General features: G+C 39.1%; 1 non-coding gene and 1 pseudogene across 1 annotated transcript; one reads left to right on the top strand and one right to left on the bottom strand.

Moving 5' to 3' along the window:
• Positions 1–413: 413 nt before the first annotated feature.
• On the bottom strand, positions 414–2,744 carry LOC148998779 (exopolygalacturonase-like; annotated as a pseudogene).
• A 3,478-nt stretch (positions 2,745–6,222) lies between these two features.
• On the top strand, positions 6,223–6,329 carry LOC148998778 (small nucleolar RNA R71). Its single transcript, XR_016171114.1, has one exon. It is a non-coding gene; the product is annotated as a small nucleolar RNA R71 (small nucleolar RNA).
• Positions 6,330–10,640: the final 4,311 nt, after the last annotated feature.

The raw sequence follows: 10,640 nt of genomic DNA, 5'->3' as shown, positions 1-10,640 counted from the left end.
TAAAGTGAAATCTAATAATCAACTTCTAAATTATTTGATGTTATTTATATTTTTTCTTAGAGTAATGAATATGAATTATTAGAAAATTTGTTTTTTTAAGTATGAAAATCTCCCTTCCCTTCCTTCAATTTCCTTGCAACCAGACAAATTGACCATCAAAGATTGAATATTTCGTAAGAAATTAAATTTCAATATATTGAACTTTGAATCAAGTCAAAGAGAAGTAGTAATATAGGTAGGTAGTTATGTTTTAATGGAGAAGGTGTCATATGCTTTTCTCCATCCATAGTTTCTCCTTTGCTGAGGTACTTGAACCAAACACAACTAGATACTCCAGCTTGAGGAATCACTCTTTAAAAGCAATTCATAAGAAGCCAATTACACAGATGTACGAGAATCAAAATTGAATGGACTCAAAAACACGGACTTGGCATTTGAACGCCCGAGGTAACCCCTTTTGCATTCTCACAAACAGAGGTGCTGTCACCATCACTTGATGTCAAATCAATATCAACGAGCTGTACTCCTTCGCATGGTACGGCTTGACTACATATGAGGGCAACTGCTTCCTTGGTGGCAGATGTACCCTTGATGTTCTTGAAAAGAATGTCTGTGAGCTTCACACGTGAAGGCTGTGCATTGGGTAGGGTTAATAAATGCCATTAGTAATCTTAGAGACAAGGTTTACAAAGCCAATATATAATTACCAGCCTTCAAGTGAAAAAGACGAGGTAGAGCAATCAGGATCCTCTCCTATGACCTGATCGACCTACCTCCCTTCTATCAAACACAAAAGGGGATGGTTAGACGAACATACTTATGCCAACCTAGACAAGGTGAGCTCACACACGAAGTCTAATTGGGTGGGGAGCATATATGTATTAACTTGATGAAAAGAGAGTGATTCTAACAAAATGCTAATTGTGCTTGGAGAGAGACTGTCAATGACTCGTACAATCAAATTGGGTAGTATTTTGTTGATGTCACATTATTTTACTCGTTGGGCTCATCGAACTTACCGAGGAGTCACACTGGTTCTTGTCACAATATTCTTGGTTGATGATGATGGGGTTTTTCACATTTTTCATGATAAGATCCTCAAATATAACATTAGAAACTTTGTTGTCTTCTGATGCTGGCCATGTTTTGATCCGGACGCCATTGTCGGTTCCCAAAAAAGTACAACTCTTCACCGTGATACCGTTCACTTCCTTTTCATTTTGATATCTCCCAAGGCTTCCCAAGCTGCAAAACAAAGAACAAAACTTGGAGAAAGCCGTTTGAAACAATTTTCATCATCCCTCCTTTTCTTGTTTCCTTTTTTTTGGCGGCGGAGGGGGCTTTGAGATTTAACCCAACCGTAGGAGCCTTAATCTAATACCTAGCCCTGCGTACCCCTGCTAGGGCCAAGCGTAAACTTGACCCAGACCAACCCTAGTAGGGTTTTCCCAACAACCGCCCACCCCTAGTTCACCTTGATTATCATGCACCCATTTAGTCATGGAACTTGCAAACCCATTGCATCCTACTAGGGCTAAGCCCAAGCTTTAATGCCCATAATATCATGGAAATAACAAAGCTCATCAAAGCCCATTTATATCAAGCACATGCTTTATATATGATGAACCTAGCCCACACCTAACTTCAAATACAGGCCCGATCTAATCCTATTTGGGCTCAGGGTGCTTGTGCTAGTTGCTTTTTCTCTGACACCCCTTTATTGTTTCAGATCTGATGTACTAATTACTAGGAGATTTATCAAAGTATTTAGGCATGATTAATATGTCATTACCTGATGCCATGACCTGGTCCACAATTCACATTGGAGACTAAAATGTTGGAAGTACCGTCTCCGACAGAAACACAATCATCACCGGTTCCAATATTACTGTTAGTAACAGTGATGCCGGATGAGTCGCCGATGTGCACACCGTCAGTGTTTCGGCTCGTCGCAGGGCTTGGATATTGATATCATGGACGGTAAAGTCACCGCTTTCAACAATACCTATGTGAAAAGCCTTACTGTTGATTAAAGTGATGCCGCTTAATGATCCGCCGGTAATTTTAAAAAGGCGCAAGGTCTGCAACAAAAGCGAAAGTTCAAGAAGGGAAACAAATATTAAGGATCCAATTGTTTCCATGTAAAAATACAATAACTCACTGATTCAGCCATTTTGCAGTTTGAATTGCTATTGTGATCACAACTACTGCCCCAAGAGGCTTCTCCTTGACCATCCAGAGATCCAGTTCCGGACCCAGTGATGTCCAGCTCGTTTAGACTATCAAATGTGATCCATGACTCGGTAGATCCCGAGGAAGTTGGAGCTATTAATTTGCCGCTTATCTCAACACGAGGAGATTTCTTGTTTCCACAAGGACCACTAAACATGATTGAAGTAAGAAAGTAGTCACCTTTTGGGACCAAAAGGCTGGATGGTTCAAGTAGATTTACATGCAGCGGCCCATGCATTAAGGAAGGCCTTATTATTATTTGTTTTCCCGTCGCCAACTGCTCCATACTTGGTGACATCAAACACTGTACCCTGTGAATCATCACCTGGTGGCGGCCCGGAAGCATCTCTCGGTGCAGATGCTGGTGATGGCGTTCCAGTCGGAGTTTCACCTTTCGAGGTTCCTTTTTTATGTTTTGATTTGAGAAGCCGAGTCTCAATAGTTCTAGCTTTAGCCACCCATAGAAGGAAGCCTAGTAAACATATTAACATAAGAAGCCTGCCCGAATCCATCGTTGATTTCTCCTAAGAAAATAAAGACTATAAGACAAGTGAGAAAGGCAAACGAGCTAGGATCATAAACAAGGATCAGGCAGAGCCTTAGAGACCTTGCTTGGGACGAGAGGTTTGGTTGATACGAACTCCAACAGATGTCTAGTGGACTCCGTTCAAGTTGTAACGCTTGTGGGAGGGAGTTGATATTTATGCTCTGAATTTCCATCCATATTTGGGCTTTACACGTGAATTTAGCGAGAGAGATCTTAACTCACTGTTCTTGTTAATATTAACTGTGCGGTAAGAAATCCACATTCAAATAAGGATTGGCTGCCCTTTTCTTTAGGAAAAAGAATGAGAGGAAGAAAAAGAGAGTAGGTAATATGTGGTTCTTTGGCTTGTTAGTTTGGTTATGTTGTTTCGCAGTTTGTTTTTCTCTCTTTTTGAGTGAGTGGAATAATTTCTTAATGAAGGTTCTTGGTCAGGGGATTCTCCCTCAACTGAGTATACCACTTGATAAGGAACTGGTGAGCGATGGGTGTATTGGGGGAGTTGTTGTTGCCAGTTTGAGTGTTTATTTTTCCTTGTAATCCTTTTTATCCCCTTTTCATAAAGATGTTTTATTTATTTTTTGTAAAGAAAAAAATAAAAGGATTTATGTTGGTCTATGGTCTGGCTTTATGTATAGATGATAAATTTAGGAACTTGGATCCGCTACACTGCTGGAAGGTCACCACATAATGGTGTTAAATTTTCAGTTATTGTTGATGAATTTAGGGACTGGGTCCTCTATGGAGCAAAGTAAGTAACCAATCTGGCAATTATGGGATTACCCCAATATAGAAGCACACACGGAAGAAAGATCCTAAATGTCCACGGAATGATCATTCAATTATTGTATAGAAGAAGCCTTACACATACTTAGTATTTTTTTTTGTACGAGACATGTTCAATATTTTATTTGTTTGTTTTAGTGAATATATTAACTTGTTAAATAGAAGGTTAAGATGATTTTGTTTGGCTTGGGTTTCCCTCCAAGTAGGGGATGGCCCATTACTTGAGTTATCCCATGTGGTTAGTTTGTTTTTCTCTTAAGAGGTCCAAAGGGGGAGAAATTGCTTGTTTGGATGAAACAATAAAGGAAGGAATCCCAAAATAGAGAAGAATGAGCTCAAGTCTTGTTTTTGTGTGTGCCTTGCGCACATGGCATTCGGGACGATGTAGGCCAAGTCTATCGGAAAGCCGATGTAGAGAGAATAGGTGACGTGTGCCTCCATTGGAGAGATCTTGTCTTGGTGCCTTCCTTTAGGCACGAGGTTTCCGCTATCAATGTGTGAGATCACTCTAGCAGATTGAAGCATGCACTTGTCCTTCTTAACAGCAGTGCACTCCTCATCACAGAGAATGGACAAGATCATCTAGTGCTCAATCCAGTATAGTATGTCGTCGAAAGTCACAGCCTGGTGCATTCCATCTACTCTCAGTTGGGACGTAAAGAGGTCCAGTATGTGTGCTCTTCTAATTATTCTGGCAATAGTATGAGTAAAAAGATAGATTTCAAGACAAAGACATTCCATTAAAGATTGAAGGGAATATAGGCACCCCCACACTTAAGCTCTTTACAACCTCTCTTGTGTCTAGCTCTAGGCAAACAATTCTATTGAGAAGTCTCCTCTTATCCCCAGTCTACCAGTTCACCCTCAGATAAGACTAAACTAAGTATCAAATAATACCAAGAACTCAAAATCTAAGCAATATTAACCTTCTTAGACATTTCACCTTTATAAACACATTACTTCACTTCTTTCTTCAATGGTCGCTGTTCTAGTCCGTGTAATGTCTTGCCTCTTAAGCTTTCTCGATGGCCTATGTAACGAGTGTTGGGTCAGCCGCTTTCAATCTAGATGGCCTTAAGGGATTAGGTGTAGAATACCCCTCGAACTTACTTACTCAAGCCAATGAGGCTACATGCCAAGACTGGACCAAAGACACCCCAATTGTTTGACGTGAGGCACGATGTTGGTGACACCGAGACCCGGTTACTATGGAGGAGGTCTAAACTTTAAACTTCAGCAGATTCTTTTTTCCCTTTTTTTTTTCTTTCACATTATACTTCAATTCACTTGACATTTAAATAATCTAAAATCAGTCTCAACTTGTCACCATAAGTACAAGGCAATACAAGATAACTAGATGGTCAAACCTTTAGGACTACTTGGAGTTCCTATTTTCCGATTCAACCTCAGTCTCAAAATGTAAAACCCATTACTATTCTCTCAAGAGGGTGTTCATTACATCTGATGGGATTTCTAAAACACATAAACTCTCATTTTGTATCTAATCAAAGAATTAAAACATGTATCTTACCAAAGCCAGAAAAAATTGGGCACTTTTCATCTTTGTGACAATGCTCTAGCAACTATCAACAAGTCTTACTCGAGTTGACAACCCCCCCCCCCCACACACACTTAAATTTTGCCATGACCTCAGTGCATGCAAGATATATAAAAAAAATGATAGAAGCAAATAGAGCAAAAAGAGTTTACCCGATGTTTGAAATCATGATAGAGCACGCAACAATAAAGCCTAACCACAAACAAAGAAAAGAGAAAAAAAGAACAAGAAATAACATCTAAACAAATGGGTTGCCTCCTATAAAGTGCTAACTTTATAGTCTTCAGCCAGACTCAGTGAGATGCAGCCAATGGAGGTGGAGGCTCAAATCTAAATGTGAATGGTGACTTCTCCAAAGAAGTGGAAGAGTCCAACAATGTGTTGACTTCCTCAATATTTAGGTTAGATTCCCCAAATGGCAAGTAATGTTGTAGGGGATCATCAATAAGCATGTTTGGAATATAATCAACCACTACCTCATCAATAAGGTTAATCGCAAAGCACTCTTCATCCCTATTTGAGCTTAAAAATGCATTGAAGATGTTGACCCTATTTGATTAGAGGGATTGGGCATTGAGTTTCGCCATGAAAAATTGGGGTGGTTTCGCCATCCTGGGTTGTAGGTATTGGAATATGGATCATTGCCCAGTTTAGAGACTCCTTGGGCTAAATGTGTATGCTCCTTAACAAACTCAGGATATTGTGTAGCCAAATAGCAATCGGTGACATAATGGGATAGGCTAGAACATAAAGCACATGTTTCAATCTGATTAGGTGGAGAGGAACTTGTAGGAAGTGGAGATGGGGTTTGTTGTCCTAATGATAAGAGATGGTCCAATTTCTTTGGTAGCAAGTCAACCTTAGTGCTCATCTCAATGGTAGGATTGATCTCATAGAGACCACTCATCTTTGGTTGCCCAATGGATGGAATCTCAGTCCTAGCTGCTGAAGCATGGTGTTGGGAGTTTTCACTAAGGGTCTCAAAAAGTTCCCATGCCTCATTCTCATTCTTGTGCATGAAAGTCCACAAGAAGAATCAACTATTTGCCTATGTCGGTCTCTAAGGCCATCATAAAAGCATTGAACCAATTTCCATTTAGGAATAGCATGGTGGGGGCACTTTCTTAGTAATTCTTTTAGTCTTTGCCAGGCCTCATGAAACTGTTCTTCTTCTTGTTGGGAGAAACTCGTTATCACTCTCCTAATGCTATTGGTACGGCCAATGGGGAAGAACTTTTTAAGGAACTCTTGTTGCATTTCTGCCCAATTAGAAATTTTAACATTGTCTAAAAAATCAAGCCAATGCATAGCTTTATCTTTAAGGGAGAATAGGAAAAGAAGTAACCTTAAAGCATCAACTGAAAGGTTTTGACTTTTAACCATGGAGGACACCTCTAAAAACTTATCTCAGTGCTTATAAGGCTCTTCATTGGCAAGTCCACAAAAAGATGGTAGCATTTTGAATCACACTAGATTTGATCTCATATTGAGCCGCCTCTATTTCAGGCAACTTAATACAGAAACCGGAGTATATATCGTAGGAATGAAATGCTCACTCAAGGGCCTCATTGGAGGCTCATAGTTTGCCATGGTTCTTTGCCTTCTAAGGTTGGCCAAAGTCTCTTCTAACTCTAAGTCAAGTGGAGTCAACTCAAGGTATAGGGACCGACGACCATGCATGCATACAGAAGAAGAAAAAAAAGAAGAAGCGAAATAAGTAAAATTAAAAGAAAATAAGTATAGCAAAAGGGAGAGTTTAGGACGTACCTGAAGCGCAATCCACATGATCTTTCGAACAAATGTTACACATGTGGGATCTGAGGGATGGGATTTTTAAAAATTAACCTAAACAACCCAATCTAATGCAAATATTACAATTGAAAAGTCCTAAATACAATTATATCTAAGAAGAAAAGATAACAACCTAATCTAATTATCGAATTGCTACTCTTGCAGTAACCTATAAAACAAAAGAAAAAGAGATTAGTTAAATAATCAAAGACAAAAATTAAAAATTAAAAACTCTAAAATTTATGCCTAATTGACAAAAATCAATCCAAGCAACCGTGCTTTGGTTCTCCGGCAACGGCGCCAAAATTTGATCGAGTCGCTAACCAATCAAAAATAAAATGCTATGCTAATCTAGCAAGCAAAAAGTACGGGGTTGAACTATGGGGAAGTAAAAGGCTAAGTTACTAAGATTGAATTTAACACAACCTAATTTAAACTAAATCTATTAATTAATGCAAAAACTTAAACTTTGAATATTTGAAGATTTTGAATCCCCAATGCTTTTCCTTAACCGATATAACTCTACACTTCAAAGTAAATTAGGGATGGACTTCCTAGATATGCCCTATCTTCGCAAGACTATCGTCCTTCGTGGAAGCTTGGCACGCTTAGTTCGCTGAGCTATAGAACATCTTTGGCCAAACTCAAACACAATCAACTAGAAGAGACAGAACAATGAAATTAATGAAATCAACATGGTTCATCTACATCCCAAAGAAAATGAACTAGCTACTCATTATCACAAAGATCATAAGAAAAATAAAGATGAAACATAGGGAGAGAGAGAGAGAGAGAGAGATGTGGTCATCTTCTTCAGCAATGAGAGAGATGAGAGCCGTTCGTTCGCCGACTTCTTTTCTTCTCTTTGGCTGGCTTCTCTTTTATGTCTCCCGCACACAATGAATCCCCTCTTTTTACCTGTATATTTGACCTCTATTTATTCGGATTTCGGAAAAACTCAAGACTATAAAGTTTTATATATTTTCAATATCGTTCCATAGTGTCTTGAATCACCACAATCCAAGCTCATACGAGAGAGATATGCCAAAAATACTGAAGGTATGTCTATTTACCCGATTTTCAGATTTTTTACCAATTTTGTTCCTTAGACCTCCACCTATTTCCAATTTGACTAAGATCTCATTTTTCATGATTTCTTGGGCAGCAAGATTGAATGCCATGATTTAAAATCCACCAATATCTAATATATTTGCCAACTTTACTCCATATTATCTCTAATATCCAAAATCACCTTATTCCTGAAAAATACACAAAAATACTCAATTAGCTCTCTTCAATTAAATAAGTATGGGGAATGTAAATCAAATAAATAATGGTAAATGCATGCTTATCAAGCTCCTCGTGGTAAGTCAGGTTCCACAATGCAGAGGACCTTGATAAGCTGGTGGAATAGGAAGAGTGGGATGAGTATCTTGGAGGTAGTGTTGAAGGTAACGCGTAATGGAATGGCAAGGGACGAAAAGGGCTACTTTGTGCACAAGAAAGAGATTTTGGAAGAACACGTAATATTCTTTGGAGAATGATCAAGTATGGAAGATGTTGAATTGGGTGTGGTAGGGAAAAGCTAGATGACACTTCAACCAGTCATCTCTTATGCCATATTTAGAGAAGAGAACTGCCAAATTATCTTGATAAGTGGTTCTGCATCGGCTGGTGATAGTGCGACAGGGGATATCACTATAAATTGTTGGAGGTAGGTTGGAGAGATGAGGTGGTCCAATGTCGTCATCAGAAGGAGATTTTCCATTGGGGGAATTCGGAGGTGGTCTTGAGGACGAAACCCCAAGAGTAAATGGGAAACAGAGAGGGAGGACAGATTGGATACCTAGGGTGGCTTCAAGGGTCTAGATAAGAAATCTGTTGGCACCTTATGTTTGCCTTTGACATCTTTTACTGTAAATGACCATTTACAGAACCATTGCGCCCGTTTTAACAATTGAGAATCTGGAAGCATCCTTGACTTGAATTGGAGTATGTGGGGGGAATGTTGTCATATCCATTTCAATCTAGAGTGTATGACCAATGAGGTGGATTTGAAATTTTTCAATGCATGTTCTGACAGCAAGGATCTCTCTAAAGTTGTTATGGTATGACTGTTCAGCTGTAGTGAAAGTACCACCTTTATAACCACAAACCCGTCTTTTTCCATGGAGTTCTTCAAAGAGGATTGCTGCCCATAATTTGTCACTGGCATCTGTTTGCAAACTGCGGGTACCTGTAGAGGGGATTTCCAATGGAGGGAGCTTTTGGGCAATTTGCTTAATTCTCTTATGAGAAAAAGATTTCCCAAAGAAGATGGCTGATTTTTAGAGATACAATTATAAACAAGGGTTTTAATATAACCTTTGAACATATTAATGGTAAAGATAATTTCCTTGCAGATGGATTATCCAGATCCTTATTTGGAAAATAATTTGTAGGAAATAGATATGGCTGATTCCCAACCCAAAGATTCTGAAGATACGACTGGTTCCCAGTCAAAAGATACTTCTATCGAAGAGATTATAGCTTCTGTGGTTAATACCCGGAGCAGCAAAGATAAAGTTTCTCAGATGGGAAGTGCTATCTTGAAAAGGAAGCATGTACCAAAGAAGATTATGTATGGGCAGAGATATCTCTACACCATAGATGAAAGATTTCAATTCAAGGTTTTACTTGAAGTTGAAGAAGAAGATAGAACAATTTTAGATAATCTTTGGATTTCTCACCATCAGAGTGTCCAAGAACCAGCAGATAAGAGCAAACGTGACTACTTCAGTTCAGTCATGAATTGCTTAAATTATCAGATGAATATGGCTTACTCCAAGTCAAAATCCAGCTACAGATATTACGTTGTGTTTAAGGGAAAGCTTCCCGGAATTTACACACAATGGTCAGATGTCTCTGTTTGTATCAGAAACTTTGACAAGCCTCTATACAAAGGTTATGTTGATCTTTCTGAAGCTCTGAAGGATGCCAGGAAAACCCTTGGTATCAACTTCTACAAAGATCCCAAGATTGAGAAAGTTGACCAAAAAGATTTTAAAGGCGCACTCATGGCATGTGATGAGTGTTCCATCACAAAGATGGAAATGAAAGATTTAACAGAACAGTGTGAGATATACAGGACGTGCTCGCTCCGTCTTGTTGAAGAAGTTAACAGCTTAAGGCTTGCAAACCGCAAGCTTGACAGTGAAAAGACAGAGTTAATAGCTCATTTACTTCGTGCCAAAGACCTCTTAGTCATGAATGAGTTGGAGATTATGACCTCATTTGTCAATAAACACAAGAAAAAGACAAATGAAGTTCCCAAAGATAATCTCACTACAGATAAACAGATTGTAGAAGCTCTAGAGCCTCCCATCCAGCAATATGTCAGATCCATTGATGAAATGCTGGTGCAGGTTAAAAGGCTACTATCAGTGGAAGATGGTGGACCCAGTTCATCCAGTTCTACAAGATCAGATGGCTCGTAGAAGGCCTTCCAGAAGAAGTGAACACAACAGAAGATACAGAAGAATAATCATTGCCGAACTTGGAGATCGTCCGATTCCAAGATGGGTAAACAGATATGGACAAATACTTGGACGAAGATTCAAGAAAAAGAAAGCTGCTTGTTTTCTGAAAAAATATGAAAAGAAGCATGATGAGAAAGTTACTACAAAGGCTAAAAGGAGATGCAGGTCCAACATCATGGAGATGATGGACGATGAACCCCTGAGATACAAT

This window comes from Hakea prostrata, unplaced genomic scaffold, assembly GCF_041222555.1.
Source record: "Hakea prostrata isolate BN-2017 unplaced genomic scaffold, UWA_Hpros_2 contig_140, whole genome shotgun sequence".
In the NCBI taxonomy this organism is placed as follows: domain Eukaryota; kingdom Viridiplantae; phylum Streptophyta; class Magnoliopsida; order Proteales; family Proteaceae; genus Hakea; species Hakea prostrata.
Note: the sequence above shows the minus strand (reverse complement) of the source record. Positions and strands in the feature narration are given on the sequence as shown.